Raw genomic sequence first — 14,174 nt, forward strand, 5'->3', positions numbered from 1 at the left:
AGGCCAAACCCTGGTCAATGTGGGAAATGGGGAGTTACTCCAGGAAAATACATCCTACTGGGGTAAAGGGTTAATGTCCATTAGTGGGGCAGAGCAGAGGGAGATTTATCCTGCATTCAATTGTCACCACCCAGGACACTGTCAGAAAGAGAGAGAAGCGAGACAGAGAGAGAGGGAGAGAGTGTGTGTGTGTGTGAGATGAGTATGGTTGGAGACAGAATGCCAGAGAGGGAGGGAGAGAGATTGTAGATTGGGATACAGAGAGGGAGGGAGAGAAAGAGGGAGGAATAGAGAGGGGCAGATAACATTTGGATGCTTTCAATTATAGCGAGAGATGGAGTGAGTGACGGAGACAGAGAATGATGCAGAAATAGAGATTATGAGACGGAGTGAGGAACTGGGAATGAGTGGGAGGGAGTGGCTTTGAGACAGAGAAAGAGAATATGAAAGAGATTAACAGTGGGGGAGAGAGAGATAGAGGTAGAGAGAAAGAAGTGTAAGGTGTGAGTCAGAAAGGGAGATCGAGAGAGAGAGAGATAGAGAAAGAGAGAGAGAGAGAAGAGGACAGGTCCTGGTCACCACATTCTGGGAAGGATGTGATTGTACTTGAGAGGGTATGGGGAGATTTCCCAGGATGCTGCCTGAATGTGAGCTTTGAGATAAGATGAGAAAGGTTGGGGTTGTTTTCCTTGGAGCAGTGAAGGCTGAGAGGGGACCTGATAGAGGGGTATAAGGTTATTTGGGGCAGTGATAGTGTGGGTAGGAAGGCACTTTTTACATGAGTAAAGGACTCAGTAACCAGGGACCGAGATTGAAGGTAACACAGACATGGACACACAGAAACTCGGAGCTGGAGCAGGCCATTTCGCCCTTTGAGTCTGCTCTGTCATTCAGTATGATCATGGCTGACCCTCTCTCTCAAAGCCATATTCCTGCTTTCTCCCCATTCCCTTCATGCTGTTAAAATGCAAAACAATTAGTGGGCGGCACGGTGGCACAGTGGTTAGCACTGCTGCCTCACAGCGCCAGAGACCCGGGTTCAATTCCCGCCTCAGGCGACTGACTGTGTGGAGTTTGCACGTTCTCCCCGTGTCTGCGTGGGTTTCCTCCGGGTGCTCCGGTTTCCTCCCAAAATCCAAAAAGATGTGCAGGGTCAGGTGAATTGGCCGTACTAAATTGCCCGTAGTGTTAGATAAGGGGTAAATGTAGGGGTATGGGTGGGTTTCGCTTCGGCGGGTCGGTGTGGACTTGTTGGGCCGAAGGGCCTGTTTCCACACTGTAATCTAATCTAATCTAAACAATTATCTCTCTCTTTTTCTTGATATATTCAGTGGTAGAGAATTCCACAGGTTGACCACCCTTTGAGTGAAGAAATGTTTCCTCATCTCAGTCCTAAATGGTCGACCCTGTATCCCCCTGAGACTGGGTCCCCTTTTTTGAGACTCCCCAGCCAGGGGAAACCTCCTCCCTGCCCAGCCCTGTTAGAATTTTATATGTTTCAATCAGATTCCCTCTCATCCTTCTGAACTTGAGTGAGTCCAGGCCCAGTCAAGTTGGAGAGTGAGAGGGGAATTGAGGAGAAATGTTTTCACCCAGAGGGTGGTGAGAGTCTGGAACTCACTGCCTGAAAGGCTGGTTGAGTCACAAATTCTCGTGACATTGGAGCAGTGTTTAGATATTCCCTTGTGTTGCTGTAACCTCCAGGGTAATGGGCCAAGAGCTGGAGGATGGGATTAGTGTCATCAGATCTTTGTTTAACAGCACAGATACAATGGGCCAAATGGCCTCATTCAGTGCTGTTCACATCAATGACTCTCTGAGACAGTGAGAAAGAGAGAGAGAGAGAGAAGAGGAAGTGTGAGGGGCTGACGTGGCTCTCTCTGCCTGATTCCATTTACATACTGAGGAACACCCAGTCAGACTCTCACAGACTGCAGCTTTATAAAGCAGAGCCCAGTGAAGGGAGAGTTTATCAGGAACCAGGCACAGGGACAGGAGTACACACCATGATTTCACACATCCAGCTGATCTGGCCCCTGGCATTCTGTGTCGCAGGTACAAATCTCTCTCCTTCCACCTTGAATCTTTAGCTGTTCTCCATTTCTCTTCAATTCCACTGACTTGTGATTGAAGGGAAAATGCTGAAACCAGAGGAATGTTCAGTGTTTCCAACAATCTCTCATTTGACAGGCTCTTTCTGTGACAGTTCTGACTTCACTGTGTTTCTCTCTGACCCCTCAGGTATCAATGGGGACATCACCATGACCCAGTCTCCCCCGGTGCTGTCAGTGGGACTGGGCCACACTGTAACCATCACCTGTACGGCCAGTCAATCTGTTAGCAACTATGTTAACTGGTACCAGCAGCGAGAAGGTCAGAAACCCTCTCTCCTGATCTATTATGCAACAAATCGATTCACAGGAGTCTCCAATCGATTCACGGGCAGTGGATCAGGGACCAGTTTCACCCTGAAAATCAGCAACGTTCAGAATGAGGATGTCGCTGACTATTACTGTCAGCAGGGTAGCAGCTCCCCCTACACAGTATTACAGAGCCGTACAAAAACCTCAATAGGCACAGTCCCACTGCCTGTACTGACACATCCAGTTACATATAAATGTAAATGAACAAACTAACCCATGCTGGATTGTCACTGTCCACTACACACTCCAGTCTCTGTGGTGTCCACCATTTACTGAAGGCCTCAAGTTTCCCTCTGACACTCCATCGCCACACTTGAAGAACAGCTGCAAAACTTAACATTGAAAAATACATTTGACAAACCGCCCGAGCCCAGCTGGACACAACCCAGAGAGACAGAGACAGAAAGACACATGAATGAGGGAGAGAGAAAGAGAGTGAGAGGGAGAGTGTGAGAGTGAGTGAGAAAGGGAAGCAAAGAGCAGAGATTTTTGTTCACTCTCTGCACTGGGAGCTCTCACTGTGGCTTACATTCGGGAAAGGAACCAAGCTCCGACTGAGTAAGTAAACCTCAATCCTCCGTTATAAATCCTGTCAATACTGAAACACACATTCTAAAACACAAATGCTGAATTAGTGAGAAGCTGCAGTGAATGAAATAGTTGATTAAGGAGCACTGTGTCTAACAGGGTGTCCAACTGTATTTCTTTAGTTCCATTGTCCATTTAAGCAGCAAGATATAAGTCAGTCAGTTTTACTCACCGTGAGGAGGAGCTCTGCCCATTTGCAGCCTGTGGTCCCATTCCTGCAGCATGGAGTGAAATCAGTGAGTAGCCTCCTGCCAGTCTCAGTGTGACGATCATGGGCAGAGTTTGATGCAAGCTCTGGCTCCCTGTCCCAGTCTCTGATCTCACTGACCTCAGCAGCAGCAGCAGCAGCAGCAGCAGCAGCAGCACAGTGAGACACCGAGCTCCCACCTCCCCCAGCTTTAACTCTGCTCAATCACACAATCACAGAGTTGTTACAGTGCACACGGAGGCCGTTCCGCCCATCCTGTCTGGACCGGCTCTCCGAATGAGCAATACACTGAGTGTCATTCTCCTGCCTTCTCCCTGTCACCCTGCACATTGTTCCTTTTCGAATAACAGTCTCATTCCCTTTGGAATGTTTCAATTGAAGCTGCCTCCACCACACTCTCAGGCAGTGCATTCCACACCTTAACCACCCACTGGCTGAAAATGTTTTTCCTCATCTCATTTTTGATTCTCTCACTAATTACTTTAAATCTGTGCCCTCTCCTTCTCAATACTTTCATGAGTGGGAACATTTTTTCCCTATTTCCTCTGGCCAGACACCTCCTGATTTTGAATTCCTCAAACAAATTTCCTCTCAGCCTTCACTTCTCCAAGGCAGACAGTCCAAACTTCTCCAACGTTTGTTCACAACTGACTTTCCTCATCCATGAACCTCCTATTTGAATTTTTTTACCCCATCTCCAAAATATTCACATCCTTCATGAATTATTCCCCTTATCTTTTCCCGTAGTCCCATTTGCTTGCATTTAGCTAATTTCTCCCATACCGTTCCTGTCCATGTACCTGTTCAAATGCCTTTTAAATGTTGTTATCATACTCACCTCTACAACTTCCTCATTCAAGACATGCACCATCCTCTATGTGAATGAGATGCACCTCAGGTCCCTTTTGAATCTTTCCCCTCTTGCTTTAAACCTCCTCTGCTGTTTAGTTTTGGACTCCCTTACTCGGGGGAATAAACCTGAGCTAGTCATCTTATCTATGGCCATTATCATTTTATAAACCTCTAAAATGTCACCCAGCAGTCTCTGACCTTCCAAGGGAAATAGCCCAGGCCTAACCAGCCTCTCCTTATAACGCAAACCCTCCAGTCTCGGTGACATCCTTGTCATCCTTTTTACACCCTTTCCAATTTAATGACATCCTTCCAATAGCAGGGTGACTGGGAATGGGCCTGATCAATACCTTGGAGAATCGTAACAACTCCCACACGTAATGCTCTGACCGATAGAAGCAATTGTACCAAATGCTTTCTTCACCACCCTGTCGACATGTGACACCAGTTTCAATCCTCTATGTGCCTCCACCCCTTGGTCTCCCTGTTTGACAACACTCCCCATGGCCCCACAATTAACTGTGTTAGCCCTGACCTGGTTTTTGTACCAAAATGCAACACCTCGCTATTATCTCAATGTGTAATGTAAATGTACTCTCAAATAGCCTTCTTCTCTGTCCATGAAACCAACAATGTTAGTGTCATCTGCAAACTCACAACCATGCCCCCTATATTCAATTTGTTTCTATAAATGATGAACAATGATGAACCCAGAACCAATCCTTTTGCCACATCGCTGGTCGCAGGCTTCCAGTCTGAACAACCATTATCTACCACCACTCTCTGTCTTCAACCATTAAGCCAACTTTGTATCAGTTAGCTTGCCCTCCCTGGATCCAACTTGATCTAACTTACTAACCAATTGACCATGCAGCACCTTGTCAAAGGTCTTGCTAAAGTCCATGTAGACAATGTCTACCCTCTGCCCTCAGCTATCTTCTTGGTCATGTCTTCAAAAAACTCAATCAAATTTGTGAAACATGTTTTCCCACTGACAAAGCTTTGTGGATTATTCTTAATCAATCCTTGTCTTTCCAAATGCATTTAGATCCTTTCTGTCAAAATCCCCTCCAACAACTTACCACTATCAGACTCACCGGTCTATAATTCCCAGGGTATTCCTTGCAGACCTTCCTAAATATCAGCACAAAATTAGCCATGCTCCAGTCTTCCAGCACATCACCTGTGGCTGTTGATGATACAAACATCTCACCAAGGGGTGTCAAAGTCTCTTCCCAAGCTTCCCACAAAGTACTGGGATGGAGCTGATCAGCTCCTGGGGATTTATTTACCTTTATGAGTTTAAAGAACAGATTACTGCACCTCTTCTCCTGTAATATGGACTCTTCTCAAGACATCAACATTTATTTCCTGAATTTCCTTCACTTCGATGTCCTTCTCAACCATAAATACTGCGGCAATATAGTAGATTGGTAACTCATTCATATTTTGTTTTAAAATAAAATATGAAAATTCTAAGAGTGAGACATTGGAGGTGATCCATGGGATATGATCCATGGTCATGACTTTACTCTAGATTGTTCTTTGTCCTTTTCCACTGTCTCCCGAAACCTTGTGATACAATTGTCACTGTTCCCTAAATGTCCTCTGACTGACACTCAATATACTTGGGCCTCCTCATTCCCAAGATCTCGGTCTGGCAGAGCTTCCTTTCTGATTGGAATGGGAACACACGACTGGAGAAAATTCACCCGAGCACACTCTCACAACTCTGGCCCCTCTCTGCCCTTCACACTGCTCCGATTTCATTCTATATTCTGATAATTAAAGTTGCCCAAATGTGTGCTGTGAATTTCTTCCAGATTTCTTCCTCTACATCCTTCCCTCTAGTTGGTGACCGACAGACTGCACTGAACAACCTGATTGCACCTTTTTTGTTCCTTATCTCAAACCAAATCCATTCTGCCCTTGACCCCTCTGGGACATCCTCTTTCTCCAGTTCTGCACCTATCTTAACCAATCCCACACCTTCTTCCCCTTTTCCTATCTTTATTGAACACCTTGTATCCAGGAATATTTAACACCCAGTCCTGTCCTCATTTGAGCCTCATCTGTAAGAGCAACAACACCAGATTTCCACTTGGTAATATGCGTCTGTAACTCCCCAATCTTACTCCCCATACTCCACGCAGGCCCATACATGCACACAGTCAGTTGGATTTAGAAATTATTACTCTCTCCCTCACTGTGACCTGGCCAAATAAGTTACTCTTCCTTACTTTAGAGTATCTATCTCTTGCATGATTCTGTTTTCCTTGGTGTTCCACCCTGATATTTCCTCCTGGTTCCCACAGCCCCCCTTCCATGTTCATTTAAACCCTCTCCAACAACACCAGCAAATCACCCCACAAGGAGCTCAGTTCTGTTCAGGAGCAACCCATCTGGTCTAAAGAGGTCACATCTCCAACAAAATCATTCCCAATGTCCCAAGAATCTCAAACGCTCCCTCCTGGATCACCTTTCCAGCCTCAGATACACCCTGCCTTATCCTTCTGTTCCTATCCTCACTTGCATTGGTCACTGGGAGTAGTCCAGAGATTTACAATTTTGAGCTCCTGTTGCTAATTGCCTCCAGAGCTCCCTAAGTTCTGACTGCAGGACCACATCCCTTTTCTCCGTCTGTCACTGGGACCACAACTGCTGCCTGTTCCCCCTCTCCCCTCAGGGTGGGAGACAACACGCCATCCTGGAATTCCATCTGCAGCTGCAGAAACACCTCGAATCTCCTCTCACTATCGCTCTTCCAGTCTACCTTGTGCCTCCCTGTACAGCTGAGTCCCAGTGGTGCCATGGACTTGACTCTGGCTGCACTCCCCAGATGAACCATCATTCTCATCAGGATTCCAAACTGAAACCTGGTTGGACAGTGGGATGCACTCAGGGGATTCCTGTACGAGCTGCCTGGTCCTTTTGGACTGTCTGCTGCTCCCCCATTCCCTCTCTCCCTGCATACTCTGAAGCTTCAGAGTGACCACATCTAGAAACGTGCTTTCCACGGAGCTCTCAGCCTCACAGACGCTCCGCACTGACACCAGCTGCTGCTCAAGCTCCGAAACCCAGAGCTCCAACTGCTGTCACTGACCACACTTCCTGAACTCATGGTGTTCCAGGAGATGGGAAGCATCCTGAAGTTCCCACATGGAACAGGGTGCACACTCTCACCACTCCCTGGTTATCCCTTGATAAAGTTCTGATGACAAACAGCTCCAGCTGGGCTCAAATCCAGGCCTTTCAGTGTTCCAGGGTTTTGCAGAGTTTGTTCAAAAGACAATATGATAACAGAGTAGAATTAGGCCATTCGGCCCATCAAGACTGCTGTGCTGTTTGGGCATGGCTGATGTGTTTCTCACGACCATTCTCCTGCCTTCTTCCCATTATCTTTGATCGCCTTCCCAATCAGGAACCTATCAATGTCCGTCCGAAACACACTCAATGCCTTCACCTCTGCAGCATGAGTTCCACAGATTAACCACCCTCTGGCAGAAGAAATTCCTCCTCATCTCAGTCCTCATGGATTATCCCTCAAGTCTGTGGCTGTGCCCTCTGGCCAATGTTTCTCTTACTGGTGGAAACATCTCATCCCCGCCCACTTTATCCAGACCTTTCCGTATTCTGTAAGTTTCAATGTGATCTCCGCATATCCTTAAGAACTCTATCAAGTCCACATCCAGAGTCCTCAATCTCTCCTCAACAGACCAGGCTGTCAACCCCAGGGTCATTCTCATAAACCTCCTCTGGATCTCCCCCAATGCAAGCACATCCCTCCTTAGATACAGGTCCCAAAACTGTTCACAATATTCCAAATGCAGTCTGACCAGAGTCTCATACAGCCTCAGCACTACACACCTGCTCTTGTATTCTAACTCAGTTGAAATGAATGCTAACATTGCATTTGTCTTCCTAATTGCCAACTGAACCTACATATTAACCTTAAGTGAAATCTGAAAGAGGACTCCTAAGTCCCTTTATCTGTCACTTCTTTGCCCACTCTCTGAGCCTTTCCAGTCCTTCTGCAGCCTCCCTGCTTCCTCAACTCTCCCTGTCCCTCCCCTCATCTTTGTGTCATCAGCAAATGTAGTAACAATGCCCTCAGTTCCTTTTCCCAGATCGTTAATATATAATTAATTGTTACATGAAAAGCTGAGGTCCCAACACTGCCCCCTGCTGAACTGCATGAGGCACCAGCTGCCATCCTGCAAAAGACCCATTTATTTCCACTCTCTGTCCACGTCATTACTGGGTTCCAAACCCCATGGGCTCTTATGTTATTTAGCAGCCTCCTGTGTGGCAACTTGTCAAAGGCCTTCTGGAAACCCAAACAGATCATGTCCATTGGCTCTCCTTTGTCGAACTTGCTCATTGATATTATTTCATATACTTCCCAGCTTCTCCCTCTCGAACTGCAGGGTGAATTGTATCACATTATGGTCACTGCCCCCTCAGGGTTCACTCACCTTCAGCTCCCCAATCAGGGCTGCCTCATTACACATCACCGAATCCAGAATTACCTGTTTCCTCGTGGGTCTCCCACAAACTGTTCCAAAAAAAAGCATCTCGCAGACATTCCATGAATTCCTTTCCTTGAGATCCATTCCCAACCTGACTTTCCCAGTCCACCTGCATATTGCAGTCCCCATGATTATTGTAATAATCCCTTTCTTACATGCATTTTCTATCTCCTGATTTATTTTCTGCCCCACATCCCGGCTGAGAGGATACTTGTACATAATTCCCATCAAGCTCTTTGCTATTTTGTGGGTCCTTAAGTTGACTCACACAGATTCTATGCTTTCCAACTCCATATTTCCTCTTGCTGTCGATGTAATTTCAGTTCTTCCTGACAGGGTAAACCTGCTCCTCCCACACACACCCCCACCACCCTCACACCTCTACGCATCATTAGAAACATAGAAAATAGCTGCAGGAATAGGCCACTCAGCCCTCTGAGTCTGCACCACCGTTCAATATGATCATGGCTGATTACGCAATCTATTATCCCATTCCCACTCCACCCCCATATCTCTTGATTCCACAGGTTCACAACATCGGAATAACTTTACCCTTAATCTTCGACTGTGACCCCTAGTTTTGGATTTTCCTAATATCAAGAACATTCTTCCAGCATCAAGCCTGTCAAATCCCATCAGGATTTTATATGTTTCTGTGAGATTCCTCTCATTCTTCTAAATCCCAGTGAGTACAAGCCCAGTTGATCCAGTCTTTCCTCATATGTCAGTCCTGCTGTCCCGGGAATCAGTCTGGAGAACCTTCGCTGGACTCCCTCAATAGCAAGAATGTCCTTCCTCAGAGGAGGAGACCAAACCTGCACACAATACTCAAGCTGAGGCCTTAATTCTGCAAGACATCCTTACTCCAATACACAAATCCTCTCACTGTGAAGGCCAGCATGCCATTAGCTTTCCTCACTGCCTGCTGCACCTGCAGGCCCCCTTTCAGTTACTGTTCCACCATGACACCCAACTCTCATTGCACCTCACCTTTTCCTAAACTTTCACCATTCACTAATAATCTGACTTCCTGTTTTTCCACCAAAGTGGATAATCTCACATTTACCCAAATTATATTGCTTTTGCCAAGTATTTGTCCACTCAGCCAGCCTGTCCAAGTCACTCTGCAGCCTCTTTGTATCCTCCTCACAGCACACATTGCCACCCAGCTGAGTGTCATCTGCAAATTTGGAGGGATTGCATTCAATTCCTTTGTCCATATCATTTATGTATATTGTGAACAGCTGGGGTCCCAGCACTGAACCCTGTGGTACCCCACTCATCACTGCCTGCCACTCTGAAAGGGACCCATTTATTCCAACTCTCTGCTTTCTATCTGCCAACGAGTTCTCTCTCCATGTCAATACATTACCTCCAATACCATGAGGTTTAATTTTGCTCACTAATCTCTTGTATGGGACCTTGTCAAAAGCCTTTTGAAAGTCCAGAACACAACATCCACTGGGTCCTGAGGGAGGGTCACTCAATCTGAAATGTTAACTTCAATTGCTGTCCACAGATTCTACCAGACCTGCTGAACTGTTTCGTCAATTTTTGTTGTCCACTGATTCAGCCTTGTCCATTCTCCACTGATCACATCCTCAAAACCTTCCAGAAGATGTGTCAGGCCTGATTTCCCTTTAGTAAATCCATGCTGACTTGGACCAATCCTGTCACTGCTTTCCAAATGCTCGGGAACTGTATCTTTAATAACTGACTCCAGTGTTTTCCTCATGTATAATTCCTCATTTTCACTCTCCCTCCTTTTATTAATAAGTGGGGTTACACTGGATACTGTCCAGTCCACTGGAACTCTGTCAGAGTTGACAGAATGTTGGAAAATGATCAACAATGTGTCCACTATTTCTACACCCACTTTCTTAAGTACTCTGGTGAGTTGCTGGCCCCTGCGGACTTACAAGTTTTGATACCATCAATCTCCCTAAAACCATTTCCTGACTAACAAGGATTACCTTCAGTTCTTCCTTTACACTTGACCCTCTATGCCCTCGCATTTCCTTTCAATAGGATGTGCATCCCTGGATATTTAGTTCCCAGCCCTGATCCCCTTGCAGCCATGTCCCTGCACTACAGGCTCATTTACCTTGTTTCATATACTCGATGCATCTAAGTACAACACCCTCAGTCATGCACTGACTGCCTCCTTCTCATAGTTATCTCCTTTAGAAATCACAGAATCCCTACAGTGTGGAAGCAGGCCATTCAGCCCAGACTGACCCTCCAAAAAGCATCCCACCCACCCTACAATTCCCATGGATAATCCTCCTAACCTACACATCTTTGTGACAATGGGAGGAAACCCAAGTAGACACGGGGAGAATGTGTCAATCCCACACAGACAGTCAGTTGGAATTGAGTCTGTGTCTCTGAAGCTGTGAGACAGCAGTGCTAACCACTGATCCACCATTCCACCCTACGGTGCCTCAAGTTTGATTCTTGATCCTTTCCATACACTGAATCCTATTACTTGGTCTGGATACTTTAATAACTTCTCCTGAGCTCCTACCTTCTTTAGTTAGTTTAAACTCCTCACAAACTTGATTTCCCTTGGTTTATGTGGTACCACTTTGTCTACATTAATCCGAATGGTTCATTTGTTAAGAGACAAGACCTTTAAGCTTGTTCTATATTGAGCTTCCCTCCACTTTTAAGTTTCCTCAGTGCAATATGACATTCACAATACTCTATCCCTTTGCTTTTATTTTCTAGTAACAATCAATTCCATCACTAACCAGTATTCCTCCCTTCTCCTTTAACTTTCATTTCCTCATTTTCCATCCAACTGTTCTAGTTACTTTCTCTTTGAATCATATTCAGGCTGATACTTATTCCTGAACAAACATCTCTCAAAAATGTTCCTTGGTTCATTGTTGCTTGTGGGATCTTGCTGTGTACAATCTGGTTTGCACATTTCCTACATTACAACAAGTCCCACACTGTCTGCAAATGTTTTTGGGACAGTATGGATCTTTCTTTTCTTAGGATGAACTGGGAGTCTTTCAGATGTGAAAGATGATGTTCCAATATTGCACAGTTCTACTCCTGAACTACAGTTTCTGCTTTGTCCCTCTCTTTTGTGAAAACAGACTGGAAGTTTTCATGAGGAACCATTGCTCCATCTTGCACCACCGCACACAAGTTCCCTTCCTGCTCTCGAATGGGCCTCCTACATTCCTTCATTCACCTGTTCTTTCTGTGATTATAAACATCACTGGGATTTCCCTGACTTCATTTGGACACATCTCATCCTGTCAGCTCTTTGCTTTCCTCAGGTCCTGGTTAATTTCCCCCCTGCATTTTGTCTTTCAGCCACTTTTACCCAATCCCTGCCCTGTTTAGTAAAATGGTTTTGTTCCCAAATGAAAACGTTTCCACTTGCTCCATTGTTCTCCATTTCCATCCCTCCTCTCAATCTCACTGAGTTCTGATCACTGTCACTGAAATGCTCCCCCATTGATAGCCCTTCCAGCTGCCCACATTCATTCCCTAAAGAATGATCCAAAACCGCCCCTTTTTTTCACCATCACCCTCTCAGGGGCAATTAGGGATGGGCAATAAATGCTCACCCTGTCAGTGACAGTCACGTCCCAAGAAGCAATTTTAAAAGGCCCTGTCCTTTTATGGAGTTTGTTAGGTATTGAATACAAATGTTCAAATGGATTGTTTTGCCAGTGAATGTTCAGAGTTGAAATCCCTTTGAATGGCCGGGATTAAAATTGTTTCTCTTGTCTTTCAGGCCGTGAAAACTCTCAGCCCAAGCTGACCTTGCTGCCCCCCTCCCCGGAGCAGGTCAATGCCAAGGGCACTGCCACCCTGGTGTGCCTTGCCAATCACTTCTATCCTGATGAGCTGGAGGTGCAGTGGAAGAAGGATGGTGCAGTCATTTCGGACGGGGTTCAGACCAGCAACTACCTGCGAGCTTCGGACAGCACCTACAGTGTCAGCAGCCTGCTGACCCTCGCTGGGTCTGACTGGGAGTCCAACGCTCATTTCTCCTGTGCCCTCACCCACGTGACCCTCCCCTCTCCCCTCAGCAAGAGCATCAGGAGATCAGAATGTGTGTAGAGTGTTCAAGACAGTCCACAGAGGCGACACAACTTTAAATAGAACAGGGCTGAGCTGGCAGGACAAAGGTCATGGTCAGCACTGAATTTCAACTCTCTTCCTTCTTGGGATTGGCTCAGGGACATTTCTGAGGTTCAAGGGTTAAGGCAGGTCATTGGGATCATCAAAAGGAAGCTTTACTCTGTATGAAACCCCGTGCTGACCCTGTCCTGGAAGTGTTTTATGGGGATAGTGATGACTTGTGATGCCAAGTAAAACCTCTTGAAGATGCTGAAAACTGTCAGCTGTACAAAACAATGTGAACCTCTGAAATCTCTGCTTGAGTAAACCAGATCTCCTTCCTGCTCAGCCGCCAGTTCGAATTTAAGCTTCTGTCACTACTTAAAGGGACAGGATTCTTATGTCATTGAGAAAATCTCCACAAGTGTTTTCCTCAAGCTCCATTTTGGCTGTGAATTTGTGCAGCTTCCTCTGTCTGGGCTGTTAATTGAAGTCTGTTTTCTGTCAATGTAAATCTGCAAAAAGGAATAAAGATCAAGAAGATTCAGTCTCTGTCTCGTGTGTGCTTTGGAAATGGCCAGAGCTACTGGGAGCCCTGCATTGATGAATATGATCAGCAGCATCTTGTTACTCAGAATAACAATTTCACAGGTTTTGGGAAATAAATATTACTTAAATTAGACTTGGGTTTTCTTTACTCTTAAAGTGCGATGCATTGGTCCCGTGTGTCCCTGGAGTAAGATTGAGAATGTTAAATCTGGGGAGTCTGGGAGTCACGGCTGGGGAAGGCAGTCAATGATAAACTGGTTCCACCTTCTGCTGTCATATTCTGTAACCTCTGGGCCATCTCAGTGAGAGACATCCAGGGCTCAGGATGGATTCCAGAGCAGCTCAATGACCTGACTGTTGTGTTCCTTAGTCCACATGTGACTCCAATAATCTCACTCGAGGACTTTAGTATCAGTGGGAATCAATGGGGCTGAAATCTTATCCAAACAGACCCTCACACAGCGGGGAGGCTGCTGGTGGCTCAGAAACCCCTTGGATTCAGTCCCAGAGTCCACTGTGGCTCTTTCATTCAAACAGCATTAGCACACTGACACCACATTCAGAGGGCAATCCTGAGATGGGGCAAGATTGGTTCTTGATTGTGGGGAAATGGGGGCTGGGTGTGAAATGTCCAGTCTGAAGCTGGTGGGGGTACTTTATAATGAAGAATAGAAACTGATGTCAGAATAAAGTCAGGTGTTGATGGGAGTGAGGAATATCTCAGTGATCTGTCTCCAGAATCCACACACTACACACATCCTTCTGTCAGACCCTGAAGGCAGAGAAACTGCTCCTTGACACCCTATATTTCTCTATCTTTCCCAGAAAAGGTGAAGTATTCTCTGCCTCAGTGATTCCCTGGGACAGGACTTTTTAAAAAGGGCTGTGGGAAGGGAAATGTTGCCTCTCAATGACAAAGCCAATGGAAGGATGTGGAAC

General features: G+C 46.0%; 1 long non-coding RNA gene and 1 pseudogene across 1 annotated transcript; one reads left to right on the forward strand and one right to left on the reverse strand.

The window, feature by feature from the left end:
- Window positions 1–14,174, reverse strand: part of LOC148149291 (centrosome-associated protein 350-like) — a 629,436-nt pseudogene that overhangs the window by 199,687 nt on the left and 415,575 nt on the right.
- LOC148149292 (uncharacterized) lies at window positions 2,896–13,233 on the forward strand. The gene is made up of 2 exons (XR_015758256.1): window positions 2,896–2,981; window positions 12,358–13,233. It is a non-coding gene; the product is annotated as an uncharacterized LOC148149292 (long non-coding RNA).

Source organism: Chiloscyllium plagiosum, unplaced genomic scaffold, assembly GCF_037043375.1.
Source record: "Chiloscyllium plagiosum isolate Xiang-an unplaced genomic scaffold, Cpla_swu_hap1 HiC_scaffold_9, whole genome shotgun sequence".
NCBI classification, from domain to species: domain Eukaryota; kingdom Metazoa; phylum Chordata; class Chondrichthyes; order Orectolobiformes; family Hemiscylliidae; genus Chiloscyllium; species Chiloscyllium plagiosum.